The 18005-nt window shown below is 44.0% G+C and overlaps 1 protein-coding gene across 1 annotated transcript in view; it reads left to right on the forward strand.

Annotated features, from left to right (window-relative positions):
* R3HCC1 (R3H domain and coiled-coil containing 1) overlaps positions 1–18005 on the forward strand; it is a gene marked incomplete at its 5' end in the record, with an annotated part of 426543 nt that overhangs the window by 33054 nt on the left and 375484 nt on the right. The gene's annotated exons all lie outside the window — the stretch shown is intronic.

Raw genomic sequence — 18005 nt, forward strand, 5'->3', positions numbered from 1 at the left:
TCTCATATGAACTGGATGTCTCTATCACCATTTCATTGTTTTGAACAAAACAGCTGACCTCTTCCGCATGAGCCTGGTTGTGGAATCACTGTGCAAATCCAAGGTCATGTTACTAAGCACGCAGAAACAAGAAGAATGGGCCCAGAAACCATCCAGCATCTAGCTTTGCAGGCTATAATATCCTGGATGTTGACTCTCACCACTGATAGAAGAACTCACACAATCACAGTCATACTTTGTCCTGGTATCAGCAGAGTTGGTGTTTTATAATTTATCTGTCTCATCACTGGGACTCTTCTGGGTGAAAGGGGTCCTGAAGCTTTTCTGCAAAGATTAATGATGTCCCAGTGGCGGAAGGCGGGAATCCTTTTTGCCATTAACAGTACCTAGTCTTGTGTCGTTTTGATTACACTGCTGAACACACTCATGTTGTAGCCCAGTTCATTTAACTTGAGAAGACTGCCAAGTGGCAACCCCTACTGAGAAGCTAGCTGGTGAGTTTGGATGATGTTCTAGGAATTCCTTATACTTCTACTTAATTCCTTTTAAATTCTCCAATTCCAACTGCATAGGCAGAAATACTGGGCTCATACAAGTGTTGGCTGTGAAGGTCTAAAGGGACCGGGAGAGAATCAGTTTTAGAGCATGCCGCCATGGTTTATGACCAGCTGATTCCTTCTGGAACAACATTAGCTAATTCTAAAAAGACTGCACAAATAATGGTAGTTCTACAGCAGCAAAGGTTTGCTTATATTAAGATTATTTTTATACAGTCATTTACATATAAAAATTCACCAATTGAGGAGTGGGGACCCAACAGCAGAGAAAAACCATGATGACATTATGCTGAGGTAAACATTATGGCTCCTTGGGATGTGTACTTAGAAGATAATGGAAACACATTTCATTACATCACCACCTTACATTTTTAGGTGCATACTTAAAACATAAAAGCTAAAGGATCCCTGACCATTGAGTCCAGTCGTGGACGACTCTAGGGTTGTGGCGCTCATCTTGCTTTACTGGCCGAGGGAGCCGACATTTGTCCGCAGACAGTTTTTCCAGTTCATGTGGCCAGCATGACTAAGCTGCTTCTGGCGAAATCAGAGCAGCGCACGGAAACACGGTTTATCTTCACACCGGAGAGGTACCTATTGATCTACTTGCACTTTGACGTGCTAGGTTGGCAGGAGCAGGGACCGAGCAACAGGAGCTCACCCCGTCGTGGGGATTCAAACTGCCGACCTTCTGATCAGCAAGTCCTAGGCTCTGTGGTTTAGACCACAGCGCCACCCGTGTCCCTATATTTAAAACATACTAGGGATAAATAAATAAAAAAAATTATGTGAGCTGACTCCTGTAGCTAACCATAACCTATCCCAATGTGATCTTTGCATTAATTCTTATCTTTAGTATGATCCACACAGGGATGCCCTATTCAAATTCTCACCAATGCAAGTCTCAGGATGTATGGAAGCACAGAGTGGGAGCTGGCTCTGCCCTAATCAGGGAAGCTGCAGTCTTGGTATGCAGCTCACTAAAATCCTCACCGGGTTTGGGATGTTCCAGTATCTACAGAATGAAGTTTATGAATCCAGTTCATACATACACATCTTGAACTATACAGCAGCAGAAATCCCTTTTAGTGAGAGGGCAAAGTGATCTTTCTATCTCAACTGCTGTCAAATAATCTTTTATTTTCATTTACTTTTTTCTATGCTGCTGAATGTGTCAGCTCACATTACCCCTGAAAAAAACTACAAATACATACAGATTAACCCTATCCAGAAAAAATCTCACACAGCTTGCTAGTATGCTGAGGACATATCTAACATAATTGCTACAATTCTGCAAAGATTTCTTTGTCTTTAACTTCCTTCAGTTAGTGTCACTTTCCTCTTTCCATTTCCCACTGATTTAATGAAGTATTTACGGTAAATTAAAGACCAACAGAGGCCACAGTTTAGTGCCCTCTTCTGGACACTTGAAACTTTAGGAATGTCTGCCATTAAATTTTTCTGAAGCCTTTGCGTGATGAAACTTGATTCCCCACCACCACCTGGACCCTTGTTTGTACTGGAGATTAAAACTGTACATTATTTTAAAATTGTATTTATTTTATTTTATTTTATTTTATTGATGTTCTTGTATGCAAGCAGCTCTGGGGTCTTTATGATAAAAATAAAAACCTCTGCAAAAAAAGAAGTTATGTCTATCATTAAAAGTTCAGTCTGTTTTGTGAAATGGAATTTTCTAGGCTTGGGAAATAATATTAATAATATAAATGTAGAAAAACCTTTACTTGAATTTTACATTCAGTGCACATGAAAGTATTTTGGAAGGAAATTTAATTACAGAAGTATGTATGATCTCATCAAAGAAAGCTATGGTCATAATATTGGGCACAATTATATACAACTAAGTTTCAATGAAATTAATAGGACTTTGCATACATAATTACAAGCAGTACTTTTGGCCAATGTTAATATGTAGTGTTAAATTAGGGCTTGCTCAAAGGCAACGTTTCCCATGTCATTGAAGACATGAGGCGCTGTAAGTATTAGCATTCCTTATGGTATGAGTGTTCATTGTAACAGGGCCATTGTCTATTACACACTCTTCTCCAAGAGAAACTGATCTGTCCAAAGAACAGAATGCAAAAAACATTCACAACTCTCCTCTGCACCTGCCACCCAGCTACTCAGTCAGCGAACTGTGGGAGAATGTCTCTTTCCCAGGGGCATAGCATGGGGGGGGGGCGGAGGGACCCTGGCCCCGGGTGTGAATTTTTGAGGGGGGCAAAGCAGATGCCCCTAGTGCTGCCCAGCCCACTGGAGAAACCAACCCTGGTGGAGAGGTGCCAGCATGGGGGCTCCTGCTCCATGCCCACCAAGAGCTCTGAGACTACCATCATCGGCATGGGGCAGGGGCCTGCTTCAATAAATGCCCCCATTGCTAATATGCCTAAGACTCAGTTGCGTTCCATTGGCCTTACTATGCTTTTCAAGTGGAACTATATAATTTATAGTCCACCTGTTGCCCTGCAGAGTACAGATCACAACAATAATTCCTAGATCCTTCTCAGAGTATTTTTAAAACCATGCTTGATATTTAACAGTTTGTCTTGCAAGATCAGACAGAATATGCTAAGTCAAGGTTGCTAGCTCAACTCCCACATGCTTCTTGGGTCTCAGTATCGTCACAGCAATGGATGGTTTTATTTGCCAATATATCTCCAAGTAATTCACTTGATTCTATTGTCTTTTTATATTTCTGACAACAATGTAAAAGTCACTATGTGATTTTTATCTGCCTTTACTGGTATAGAAGTCAAAATACAATGTTGGGCAAAATGCTTCTCAATGGTTTGAGTGGTGTGAATGAGCCATATGGTGGATGATCAGGTCATCTGTTTCAACAAATCTGATCTAAAAAAACAAACCCTCATAAATGTACTCTGTGAATTTGGCAGAAAATTCTGAGAATAGCTTTATGATTCAGCAGTGAAAAAAAGCTAAAAATAATCTTACATCAAGTGTTTTAGTAGCAGAGCCTCTCTGGTGAGAGTCAACATCCTGGCACAGCTGTTTGACAACTTATAATACTAATGTACTAGATTATTCCAAAACTGTAGACACAAGAAAAATCCACAGTTTCAAAGCTCAACATCCTGTAGCTGAATGATACTGCAACAGGATTATAATATTACCTTTTTAAAAGGTTTGATACAGAAATTTTGGGAGTTGGTTTTTGCTACTAGTCTTGTACTACACAGAGTCTTCTCTCAGTTTTCTGTGCTTTTGGCTGCTTTTGGCAGAGAAGCTACTCTTTTATTGACTATGAGGGCCACTCCATTTCTTTTATGGGATTCTTGACCACAGTAGTAGATATGATGGTCATCCGAACTGAATTCGCCCATCCCGTCCATTTTAGTTCACTGATGCCCAGGATGTCAATATTTATTCTTGCCATCTCATTTTTGACCACCTCCAACTTACCCAGGTTCATGGTTCTTACATTCCAGGTTCCTATGCAATATTTTTCTTTACAGCATTGGACTTTCCTTTCGCTTCCAGACATATCCGCAACTGAGCGACCTTTCGGCTTTGGCCCAGCCGCTTCATCAGCTCTGAATCTACTTGTACTTGTCCTCCGCTCTTCCTCAGTAGCATGTTGGACGCCTTCTGACCTGAGGGGCTCATCTTCTAGTGCCATAACTTTTATATGCCTGTTGTCTTTGTCCATGGAGTTTTCTTGGCAGCGATACTGGAGTGGCTTGCCGGTTCCTGCTCCAGGTTCCTGCTCCATCTTGGGTGCCCTGCACAGCATAGCTCATAGCTTCTCTGAGTTATTCAAGCACCTTCACCATAGCAAGGCAGTGATCCATGAAGGGGAGATGCACTTTAGTCTACTAGTTTCAACAGGACTGTAGCTTGCCTAGCTCTCTGTTTGTGTGGATTTTTGATGCTGAGAATTTTTGACAAGGAGTTCTCTGTAAGCTATAATAACTTTACTCTGCTTGCTGCTCAGCCCCAATAGAAGAATGATAACCTTCCAGATAACCTGTTGACTTGATGCTTTTTTTATTTAGATGTTGCAAGTTTGAAAGCTGTAGGGAACATTGTGGACAGTTTGGGAACTCCTGCTCTTGAACATTGGCTGTTTGCTTCAAATTATATGCCTCTCAAGCCATATATGCCCTGATTCTGGGGGGCTGCCTGAGCCCTTCAAACTCTTATTGAAATAATAAGATCATTTCTCTGCATGCAGCCTTTTATCTGATCAGGAGCTGTCTGGTGTAGAAAGCTCTTTGATAAAGGCATCTCAATTCTGTTAATCACTGAGGCACAGGTGATCAGCACCTTTCCGAATAAGGACACATGTGGAGGTGAGACTGTGTGATGCACTGTGCTGTACCACACTACCACCTCTACAAAGCAATTTCTTTCAAATATTCCTGCCCATATTACAGCAAAGTGGAGCGTGCTTAAGAGTGAACTGTCTCTATAGTGTAAGTGCCCAATTATCTTAAAGACTAACAACTCAGCTAAAGTTTCCTGATCCATCTAGGAGAAAATAAGTGAGTGTTATAAACAGCCAAATTTAGCTTACAAGGAGCTGGGAGGAGCAAAATAAACTGCAGATGAAATAATTAAAAAACAATTTTGGACATAATTACAGGAGAACACTGCAGAGCAGCATGGGTCTCAAGCTTTCCTCTTCTTTAGTAGAGTAGATCTAGCATTAGTGTATTTAATTACTTGCAGAGATTCAATGTATCAGTTATACCTGAAAGAGAATAGTTTTTGGGATATGCAAATTTTGCTCAGCACATCTATAGAATGTTTGCTAGCCCTAACATCTAGTATAAGTCTGAGCAACAACTACAGTATGTCCAACAGAAATCTGAACACATGCAGGTCCTGCTGTCTGAAGCTCATTACATGAAAATTCACTTATCCAAACAGGAGGAATTTGTACCCAAATCTCACTATACAAACAGCTGATACAAATATCTGAACAGCCAGACCTGTGAAAATGACTTTCCTTAATGCTGCATTTTATTCGTAAAGAAAGCCCAAATTTTTCCTATTGTGTTATTTACACCGGCAGGAGTCTCCCCTGTTCTTGGTGGTGGCCTGGCCTTTTCCTGCTGGTTTTTCAACCAATCCCCACTCCTCACCTTGCCCGGATTTGGCCAGTGAACCAATCCGCATTGTCGCTGCACAAGCCTCTGAGAGCAGCCAAGCAAAGGTGTGAGAGAGCCAAGCTGAGTGACATGGTGGACCCTCCTCTGTTGGTGCAGCCGCTGCCCCCTTCCTCCTCTGATGCTGAGGAGGCAGCAGAGGCTGAGAGTGAAGCTGCCCTCTCGGTTGTAGAGATGGGGGCTAGGTCATCGCCTCTGAGTGGGGAAGCTGCAGCGATCACGTTGGAGCCCAGCCTGCAGAGCACCAGCCAGGCTGGCAACTGGGAAGGGCAGGGGAAGAAGAGGAGGGCCTGGGCTTCCTCTTTGGCAGCCTTGCTGCCGCTGGTCCCGTCACTGCAGCAGCCGCTCGCTCTTGGTCTCTCTGGCTCAGTTCAGACATTATGCAAAACGCTTTTAAAGAAGAAGCTTAATGGTGATTTTCAGAGTTACAGCTACCCCTCACAGAGCTACATTTCCCAGGATTCTTTGAGGGAAGCAATGTCCTTTCAATGTGCATTAAAGAGCCAACCTGGCTGACCAGAAAAGACAAATACTGTACATGGTTGGGATTGGATTTGGGGGTATAGTGAGGAGGAGATTGGATAACAGCCTCATGTAAGCCTATTTAAGGTCAATGGCAATATTGCAGCTAGCTTAAATTCCATATATTATTAAAGTTGCAGGTTAGCAACTTTATATTAATAATATCACTATCAATATTGATGATATTAATATTGATGATTATATACACACACATACACACACACACACACACACACTTAACTATTGCAAAGTGCAGCCATATTATGGACCACCTACTACCAAGCCATGGGACGCAGGTGGCGCTGTGGGTTAAAGCCTCAGCGCCTAGGACTTGCCGATCGAAAGGTCGGCGGTTCGAATCCCTGCGGCGGGGTGCGCTCCCGCTGCTCGGTCCCAGCGCCTGCCAACCTAGCAGTTCGAAAGCACCTCCGGGTGCAAGTAGATAAATAGGGACCGCTTTCTAGCGGGAAGGTAAACGGCGTTTCCGTGTGCGGCTCTGGCTTGCCAGAGCAGCGATGTCACGCTGGCCACGTGACCCGGAAGTGTCTCCGGACAGCGCTGGCCCCTGGCCTCTTGAGTGAGATGGGCGCACAACCCCAGAGTCTGTCAAGACTGGCCCGTACGGGCAGGGGTACCTTTACCTTTACCTTTACTACTACCAAGCCAGGTCCAAAGTCCTTGCATTAATTTACAAATCCCTCATCAGCTTAGATCCAGAGTATCTCAGGGGCTGCCTGGATCTTTATCCCAGCTCAATCACCGATAGCAGCAGCAGGGGCATTGCTGGACTTTCCCTGCGTTGGTGAGGCTTATGGGACAACAACAAGAAACTGCGCCTTTGGTGTCAACGGCCCATTATTGTGGGATGCTCTGCCAACAGAGGTTCAGTTTCCCATCCTGATGTGCATTTGTTTCCTGTTTCATCCCCACATAAGCAAAAAGAAATTATTCCTGATAATTTCAAAAACTAGAAAGGGGTTGTCAGTCTGAAATCCACAGCTGGGTTCATCTAAATCAGGCATGGCCAAACTTGGCCCTCCAGCTGTTTTGGGACTACAGTTCCCATCATCCCTGACCACTGGTCCTGTTAGCTAGGGATGATAGGAGTTGTAGTCCCAAAACAGCTGGAGGGCCAAGTTTGGCCATCCTGATCTAAATCTTTGATGGAGTAACACTGACACCACAATATACTTTGGAGCAGTAGTTGCCAAACTGCCCCTAACGGACCACTTGAAATTTGCTGAGGGTGTTGGTAGAACATTTAATTTGCAAGGAAAGTTGAAGTAATTTTAACATGTTTTAGTATTTTTACTTTTGTATGTTTTAAAGTATGGTTGTATTTTTTATTGATTTTTTTCTTTTATCTTTTTGTAAACCACTTTGGGGTTTTATAAAAATTAAGCAGTGTATAATTTTTTAATTAAATAAATACATTTTAATTGTTTGTTTTTTTGCCTGTGCACTTGTGCACTTGTGCACTTGTAATGTGTTCTGTCAAAAGTGGCATAAATTTAAATGTATTTTATTACTTTTGTTTAAAAAAATCATTCTTATTGTATTTTATTGTTTCATGTAATACAATAAAATGAAATAAAAGAAATAAAAAAGCAATATAAACACAATTAAAAATTCAATGTACATATTTAATTTGATAGATCTCTCATTTTTAACCACAAATCCAGAGAACTATTGCAGGCTACCTGAATGATGTCTGTGGACCACAGTTTGGGATGCTCTACTCTGGAGCACTGGTCTGCAGGAATTCCCTACTGGGTCACAGTCTGGTCTGCAGTGGCTACAACTACACTCTTGCCTTAGTGGTAAAAAGAAAGAAAGAAAAGAAATGGGTCCCCAAATATATGTTTAAGTTAAAGGCAGGTCTCAGGACTGAAAAGGTTGAAGACGTGCTCTAGCGAGAACACTGCCCATAAACAAAAGTGGACTCCCCTTGTTTGGGGAGAAAAGAGCATATTTGACTCATATATTTACGATACTTTTTAGCACACTCTTCTTCCAAAGAGCCTGTTATTTATTGGGAAATACCGTAAATTCTGGCATATATGACGACTTTTTAACACCAGAAAAGAGGTTAAAAAGTTGGGGGTCGTCTTATACGCCGGGTATCCGCCCCCCCCCCCCCGCTGCTGCTGTGGTGGGTCTGAAGCAGCCGCAGCAGCAGCAGCAGGCTCAGCTCCGCACCGGGAGAGAGCTACCTGGTGCGGAGCCCATCACCCCTGCTGCTTCGGATGCAGCAGCAGGGACGATGGGCTCCGCTCCGAGTGGCTTTCTCCCGGCGCGGAGCTGCCCAGCGTATTAGGCAACTGGGCTGATAAGACGAACCCCCAAATTGCAGCTGCCAATTTGGGGGGTCGTCTAATATGCCCGGTCGCCTAATGTGCTGGAATCTACGGTAGATCCACCTGGACCAAGCAGGGTTTGTTCCAGGATGGAAAATTACAGACCCAGTTAGAAAATTACTGAACTTAATATATCACAGCAAGCAAATAACTTCAACATTAGCCTGTCTATCATTGGATATATTTAAGGCATTTGATTGTGTAGAACCCAGGAATTTAATTGAAGTGATAAAAAAGTTTGGATTTGGCCCAAAATTCATTGGATTTTTAAAGAACATAGCAATGAAAGGATTAATATCATTCCTATATAAATCAACTACAGAGGCATATTTCCCTCCCCAGAATAATATGAGAGAATGATGGGAATCAAATTAGGATTTAGAAATTGAGGAAGATGCATGGAATGGACTGTGGATCGAAGCCCTGTATAAATCTATTTCAGCAATGACAAGAGAAAGAGCCCTCAAAATAGCACAAAATAGCACATTTAACACCTAGACCTCTAGCTTATATAAAACCCAACAGCTCTCCTATGTGTTGGAGAGGGTGTCCCACTATCGGGACATACAGACATATGTGGTGGGAGTGTTCAAAAATAGAAAAATTCTAGGGAAATGTCTTTGCAGATATATCTTTCATTACAAGACAGACAGTCCTCAGGACTGGAATTGCTTAATTTGTACAGTCAGGACTCACCAAGAATTAGAAATAAAGTTCTTATAACCCATTTATTGACTGCGGCGAGAACGACCATAGCCAGAACATGGAAAACATTGCAACTGTTAACCATGGATAAGTGGTATGAAGTGGTCTGGCACACAGCTTTGTTGGAAAAGCTAACATGGAAACTGCGGGTAGCAAGAGACCAAAAGAAAAATGATAACTTCTATGTAGCATGGGGCGATTGTATTGAACACACAGGTAGTGAGGCGCATGCGTTTGGGGTGGGTAACATAGTTTGGAATAGAAGTATACATTTTAACCTTTCAAATTGTTGCAGATATAATGTACTCCTTCCTTTTAATGAGACTGGAGCACATGGTATGTTATTTTATGGTTTTTAAGATTATGAGAATGTTTGAAACATATGCTTTGGCTAATAAACAATTTTTAAATGAAAAAGAAAAAAAGCTCAGGCCTGCATACAAGCCCCACTTGCCATTTGAACTAACCATTTGAGCAACTATGAGAGGTAAGGTTAGGCTCAGAGCTACCCCAAGACCAATGTGTAAGCTTTGTGGTAAAATGAAGATTTGAACTCAGATTTCTCCAGTTTAAATCTAGCACTCTACCCTGTACACCACACTGGCTTTCACCTGAAATCATAGCTCTGTTGGTTAGAGCATGGTGATGATAATGCCAAGGTTGCAGGTTTGATTCTCACATGGGACAGCTGCATATTCCTGCATTGCAGGGGGTTGGACTAGATGATCCTCAGCGACAATTCAAGCTCTACAATTCTATGATTTCTATGATTACTTACTGTCCAATTCTAGACACCCTACTATTGTCTTTAGCCATTAGATTCCTCCATAGGCTGCAGCTAGCACACCTCAAAGAATAGCTTGATCCATAAGACCTCCCCCATCCCTCTTAAGATGAGTGAGTGAAATTCTGGCTTGTATCCCATTCCTGGAGCTATTTAGGTCTGTGGGTTGCTAGAGCAAGGCCTTTGCAATGGTGGTCCTTTTATCGTGGAATTGCCTCCTATATATTAATTAGTTCTGTAGCCGTAGGCATTCAGTAAGACTCATAAATCCTTCCTGTTTCAACAGGCCTTCTGTTTACATTGTTGCTGCTTACCTGCTTTCAAATGTGCTTATTTTGGCCTCTGTAGTTGTTTTTGCAGGTAATGTTTAAACTGATGATTCTGTTTCAATTGCATTTGTTTTTATGATGCTAACAATTTTAACATAAATGTTAAAACAGTGCTTTGAACTAAAGGATAGAGCCAGACATACTTTTAATAATCAATAAATAATGGACCCAGCTGTGGGAGGCCTCCCTGGCTATCATGCAGCTACAGGTTGGATTCTGAATGCCACCCTGATGCAGTCCTGAAATTCAAACCACAGGTTATGCAGGAGATCCAAGATCAGATCTCTCCATGTTTTCTTAATTTTAAGACAGGTGCAGGAGGCTCTGAATTTCATTGGACCACTGACACTTGGGAGAGGAGCATTCTTCTCCTGATCTAATGCACTGAGGACAATGAAGCAGGTCCAAAGACAGATATAACAGGTGTATGCCCAATGTTGAACCTACTTTGTGGTGGTGATTGCAGTGAAGACTTACGTCTCTGCCTCTGTTATGTCCTTTGTCCAGCACAGCTTTAGAGGGTCTCTTACATTCTGGCCCAAAGGTGGTGGAGGAACCCTCAATAGCCTACTGTGATTTACTTGCAAGTCATTTTGAGGATAAAATCGCTTGCAACCATTGGGATCTGGACTGCAATATTATAGCAGGTCAGTTTCCAGCAGTATCCAGAGCACTGTCTATTCAAGTTTTAGTGGATGAATTTCAGTTGATAAGGCTTGGGGATATTGATACAATAATATGGCACTTGGCTAGGTGTGGGTTACCCCAGGTCCCATAATTTTTTGCTGTGGGTGCCCTGGGTGCCCAGCTGCCTCCATCCCCTACTGCCTCCATGGCCACCTCCGCACACTGCCTACCATGCGCAGCCACCTCTGCCCACCACCCGCAGCGGCCTCACAGCCTGCCATTTCTGTGGCCTCCTTTGCATAGGAGGCAAGGTGGGCAGCATGTGGAGCGCCACCTTACCTGTGGCGCTCCGGCACGGCGGCAGCAACTGGACCGGGGCCTGTGGCTCTGCTAGTTGCCACCACTGTGCCAAAGCGTGCAAGCCGCATTGCCATTATGGTGCCATGTGACATGACATCATCACGTCACATGTCGCAATGTAATACATTGCCGATACCACGACATTGGGCACGCACAGTGTGGGGCCCAATCAGCGCCCCTGTCCAGCAGGGGCAAATATTAATGCGTCTCTAGGAGAGAGAGTGATTCCAGGCTGTCTGAAAGAGGCAGCAGTAAAACCTCTCCTTTTAAAAGCCTCCTTGGACCCAGAAGACTTGAACAATTCTATGCCAATTACATGGATCTCCTTGAATAATGTTTTGGACCAGGTAGTCACTGATCAACTTTAGATACTCTTGGATGGGACTATTTTACAGATCCATTTCAATTGCATTTAGGCACCAAGATTGCCTCGATCACCCTGTATGATAACCTACGTTGTGAGAGGGACAGGTGAAGTATGCCCCTGCTGATTTTTCTTGACCTCTTTGTGGCCTTTGATACCATCAGTCATGGGAGATGATCTAAGATGGGAATACAGGGTATTGTTTTGCAGTGGTTGTGCTCCTCCATGGATGGTTGACTCCAGACGTTGCTGCTTAGAAGATGTTGCTTGGCCCCATGGAACCTCAGGTGTGGGGTTTCTCAGGTTCGATGTTATCCCCCAATCTGCTCAATATCTACATAAAACTGCTCAGTATGGACACTGGGAGTCTTAGAGTTCATTGTCTTCAGCATGCTGATGACACACAATACTATTTCTTAGCAGCTCAGCAGGTGAGGCAAGGGATGTGCTGAGACTGGTGCCTGGCCTTAGTAAAGGACTGAATGAAAGTCAACAAATTGAAGGTCAATTGAGCCACTCTTAGTGGGTGGTTCCTCAGTATGGATGAATGGAATGCTTCCTGTTCTGAATGGGATTATACAGCCTGGAAGTACCTTGCATCCAATAATGTCATAGAAAATGCCAGTAGCCTCCTATCAATTTTTACTGGTAGTCTAGGGAATAGTGTGGCTTCAGTGGTCTATGCTCCAGTAAACTGCAGGTTAGACTGCTGCAATGAGTTACATGTGGGGTTGCCTTTGAAGATGATTTGGAATCTACTGTTAGTGCAGAATATGGTGATTGTTAATTGAGACAAGAAAGCATAAACATGCAATACTGGTTCTAGCTTAACTGTACTGGCTGTTAATTTGTTTCCAGGCCCAATCAAAGTGCTGGTTTTGATTTTTCAAACCCTATACAGCTCAGGCCCCCTATTACTACAGGACCACTTCCTCCCAAAGGCCCTTTTCCACATGGCACTTCTGATGGAGGTCCAGAGGGTGGTGATGAGAGAACAACCTTTCCCGAGTTGTTCTTTGTCTTGGGATGCTCTCCTGAGGGAGGCCCATCATCATTTTGGCACCAGGCCAAGATGTTTTTGTTTTTCTGCGTCTTTGGGCAGCACCTATAACTGGATGTTTGTACTTTGGATGTTTTTAATGTCTATGTTTATTACTGTATTTTTTCATGTTGGGATGCTTTCATTGTAGGGAGCGATACATAAATCCAACCCACCTAATAGGAGTGGTCCATGGGGAGGAGCAGAAATGCTTACCTGGCCACCTGGCCGGGACTTTGCTATGGCTTATGGGTAGGAAGAGGGGCAAGGCGGTGGGGAGGGTGCCACAGTATGAACATCTTGGTGGAGCCAGTGTGGCACCAGACCCTCTGCTGTGTTTACAGTGTGCTGCCCTCTCTGCCACCTTGCTGTTCTCCCTCCTGGTAAGCCACTGGCCCTTCCTGCTGACTGCTCCTGAAACCTAACTTACGTTCAAGTCATGCAAATGTTGTATTACGTCAGCTGTCGAAAAAACTGATTGCTAATTTTGTGAAAAATAAATGAGACACCCATGATTTTTCTAGAATCTCAGAACTTAGCAAGCATACCTGTACCTTCCACCCCGCTCTCCATGCCGATTTCCACAGGGTGTTCGCTGATGTTTAAGAGAGAAGAAAATCATACTAGAACATAGGGACCCTTTCCTGACAAACCAAGTGAAATCTGCTATGTTATGACTAGGGCGGTGTGATGCCAGAAAATATCCAACATGGCATTCATAACAAATATATTACCATTGTTTGGATGATCATTATAATTATTATTTTTGTTAGGACTAAGCTACTTGAAACATTTGTGTCTGAAAGTATCATCACAGCACATCAACCAGCTTAGTTTTTAATAAAAGATCCTCCTTAAAGCTATTTAAAGATTCAAAAAACAAAAAAAGAAGACAATGAATGGTAAGGGACAAAATGATTGAGCTCAGAGAAGAGACACATCTTCTTTTAGAGTCATATTTCATGACATTTGGAAATCTATACAGAGTGGGAGAAAATCCTCAGAACAGGGAATTTGACAGTACTAATGGAGAAGAGAGTCACACTCAAGCTTCACTCAAGAGGCAGCATGAACTCCAACAAAACTTTCTTTAGAGTGAAGGATACATATAAAAAGCTAAGAATGAGATGGGGGAGAACAGATACACAAACACAGTACAGTGGGCTTCTGTTCATACACATCTTAGTAGAAACTCCATCTAATGCCTACTCTCAAAATAAATAATAATCCTACCACATATTATATAAATCACAAAAGGAAGAGAATAATAATAATAATAATAATAATAATAATAATACTTAAGCATATCAAAACCTTTACTCACTGCAAATGAAAATAGTTGCTTCCTGCTTCTGGTAGGCCACTTGGAGTGCAAACCTTCCAAGTGCCCTGATTTTTCAGGGACAGCCATGCTTTCCTTGAAGGTGCCTCCAGCTCTTTGTCCTGGGACACGCCAATTTCCCAACTGGCTGTGGACGGGGCTCCTGCAAGCAGCATTGTGAAGGAGCGCTTCTCGGCTTTTGGGAAGGAGGCACGGGGCTCTGACAGGCTCCTAGAGCCCTCCTGCCGCCTTCTCAAAGCCAGCAAGCACATACAGGGTTTTGGGAAGGAGGCAGGAGGGCTCTTGCACCCTGTCAGAACATAGCAGAAGTTTACAGGGCTTTGGGAAAGAGGCACAAGGCCCATGTCCCAAATTTTATCAGCAGCATGTGGGGCACATGGGATGAGAAAAGCCAGGCAACTGGGATCAGCAGCTGTCAGGGTTCAGCCCCTCCCAGAGTTTGAACCTGATGAGAAGCAAGGAGTGCTGGGCATTCCAGCAGAACTCCACACTGCCTTGACACTCTGGTTCAGCTTCTGACCAAGCTGCAGACCCAGGACTTGAGAACAGGAATGCTTCATGGATGGGGATTGCCTCATGGGTTAAGTAACCTAAAGCCCTGCATGGCTTGGGGAGCATCCAGTGCCGTATGTAAATTGACTGCTACTCTGAGCATGAAACTCAATTCTGGAACCTCTCAGGTGGGCACCATTGCCATAGGAGAACCAGGGGAGTGTTCATGGTGTGTTCCGGAACCTCTTTTTCTAGAAGAATAACACTTGGCCTTTCACATATGCACTCATCCACAAACCAAAGATCAATTACCTCTCCACACACGTCTGTATACCTGAAGAAGCATCTCCACCCCCATCGTTCAGCCTGGACACTGAGGGCCACGTCTGAAGTGAAACTACAGGGAATCAGACAGAAGGGCTTTTTGGTAGTTGCACCCGCCCTGTGGAAAGCACTCCCCTGGCAGATGTCAACAAGACAAACAACTGTATAATTTTTCGGCAACATCAGAAGGCAGCCCTGTTTCAGGAAACTTTATTGTTTGCTTGTGTTGTTTTTCCTGTATTTTTGTTCAAAGCCGCCCAGAGTGGCTGGGGCAACCTGGTCAGATGGGTGGGGTATAATAAATTATTATATTATTATTGTCTAATAAATGCAAACTTATTAGGCATTTGTTGCACACAGTCTTATCTATACCACTGAGGTTGTACTTACACTGTGGGCATTTTCTGAGCAGAAATAGCATAACATTTTTTAGCTGGGAAAATGTGATACTTCCCTGGTGTGCAAAAGAGTACAAAGCTGTTGGCATTCCCTCTTGTACAGCCCCCATACAAGTCAGCATGAGCACCAAACTAGCAACACACGTGTAGTAAGATTATTGATGCCTGCTATTACACCTATACCCTTCCTACCTCCCCCCAATCTATAATGCTCAGCTGTGTGTAGAAGGGCCCATGAACCAGGGTCTAATTGATAGAATCATAGATTGAAAGGGACCCTGAGGATCATCTAGTCGAACCCCCTGCAATGCAGGAATATGCAGCTGTCCCACACAGGGATTGAACCTGCAACCTTGGCATTATCCGCACAATGCTCTAACCAATCATAGCAACACTAGTGGTCTACAGGGTTGGTTACTTGCTGAGAGGCCCAAACCAACTTAGGAGTACATAAAAGGAACAAAGAATAAAGTAAGGAAGAGCACATCTTAGATTTCTTCTCCATTATTCGAAAGTCAGAGGCGGAAGTGACCTTTTTTCAAGGTCAAAAAAAGTGATCTAACAAATCGTTTCTGCTTCCAAGTGGGACCAGGTTGCGCTTGGGCCACCAGGTCTCACCCCTGCCTCAGCGTAGTGTGGGGTAGCGTCCTGCATCCCGCTGAGGGTGTCCCAGCCACGCCATTTGCCAGGCGACCAATCAGGGTGCTGTGGGGCATGGCCGGGGCCATTTTAAACCATGGCGTGACTCTGGAAGCTCCTCTTTCAGCCTCACACCACCCTTTTTTAGGCAGCGTCACTGGCCTTGCTATGGACTTCGGTTGTTCACCGTTGAGGGGCCTGGTAGGACTTTTCCCACTTGGCAAATTGGCACTGGCCACTTGGTTTTTGCCTGCCTCGTAGCAATCGTCACAACTTTGCATGGCTTGGCTGTTAGGCATTGGAATAGTGATGTGTGGGGGATGGGAGGTGCGGCCATCACCTGCCCCTCCATGCGCAAGGGGAGTCCGTTAAAGGAATCCGGGGGTGTGGATCTTGTCCGAAGCCTGGGGAGGGGCTAGGGCCATGCCACGACCCCAGCAGGAACCCAGGGGGGTTTGAGTCGATCCGCATCAGCGGGGCTCCCCTTGCTGGTGGTTTACCCTTCCAGACTTCCTGCAACACGGGCAGATATATTCTGTTGATGCCAATGCCTAAGCCAATACCGCTCACATTCTGTAACCAATAAAGTTGTGGCCTAAATTTTGCCCATTAACATTAACCTAAATTCTGTGTCCTTGTTTCTTCATTCTCCTGGGGGTGGCCTGGGGGTCTTGAAGTGCAATAGCATCATATCCAAAACTCTGAACTGTCTTGCTGGACTCTTCAGTCTAGCTAAGGCAAACAATAGGATGTAACCTAATAGCATTTGGTTTGCAGGTGAAGAGGGAAGTGCAACCTTGTTTGGAAAGTTGCTCTTCTTGCAGCTTGCACAGACTTTGACTCTTGTAGAGGTGACTAATGCCTCTTACAGTTTGCACCTGCTGTTTCTCTGGCTCCACAAACGGATTTCATGTATGGCTGAGGATTCTCGTGTGCTGCAACGTCGCCATGGGTGAGGCATCCACATTCCTTTCATCTCCCTCCTGAAATTCTGCTTGTGCAAAAATTCTGAATGCAGTGTTTTGCTCTAGGAGCCTAGCTGTCCCCGTGTGACAAAGACATGCCTCGCTCAGCAGAGCTGTTATTTTATAAGCATTGTTTCAGGACTGTTTGTGCAACCTCAATTGCCAAATCTAATTATTCAAGATTTTATCTCATTGCTTGATATGCATAATAGCTCTGAGGTGTCACTGATGAAACTCCTGCAGGTCTTAGATGTACCAGCAAGGTCTTGTTCTCAGTTTCACAGCCTCTAAGACCCCTCCTCAAAGTGGACAAGAAGGAATATATGGGGCAAAGCATCCCTTCAAGTAAACTGGCCCCAAGCAGTCAAGGGCTTTATATATGAATAGTAATACCTTAAACTTGGCTACTATTACTTACCCTGCCAATGGCTGGATAATTAGTGCAAAAAAAACAACAACCCCGAACCAAAACAACAACGCAGCAGACATTCTGTACTTCTCAGGTAAAGTGTTTCACAATGGATGCTTCTGCTTCCATTATAGGAGGGTTGGGGAAACTGATGGCTTGATCTGCCCTGCTAAGCCTCTTGCACTGGCCCACCAGTCTTCTTGACAGGAAGCCAAATAGGCCTGCAAAAGCACCTTTTTCAGCTACCACCACTTCAAGCACTACCTGAAGGGCAGAGTGGACAGAGCAATCCAAGCCTTGTTAACAACGCTCTGCCTCCATCCCTCTTCAGCTATCACTTGAAGCAGCAAGTTCACGAAGCCTCCCATCACCTTCCCACCTCAAAGCAGCAGTTCCCAAGGGCTTCCCTCACTTTTCCTGTTGGGAAGACTAAAAGATGAGAGGAGCCACTGCCTCAAGGTGTACTGCATGCCTTGAAGCAGTGGTTCTCAAAGGAGCAGCTCCTTCTTTGTCCTTGGCTCACTTGTGTCAGCTGAGAGGAAAGAGGAATCCAAGAGGGGAGTTTAAACACCCACTTTTGATTATCGCTCTCGTCTCCCCCCTCACTGATCAGCAAAAAGTTGAGGATTGTGCAGGTTATAG

This window comes from Podarcis gaigeae (genome assembly GCF_964106915.1).
Source record: "Podarcis gaigeae genome assembly, chromosome: 15".
Lineage (NCBI taxonomy): Eukaryota > Metazoa > Chordata > Lepidosauria > Squamata > Lacertidae > Podarcis > Podarcis gaigeae.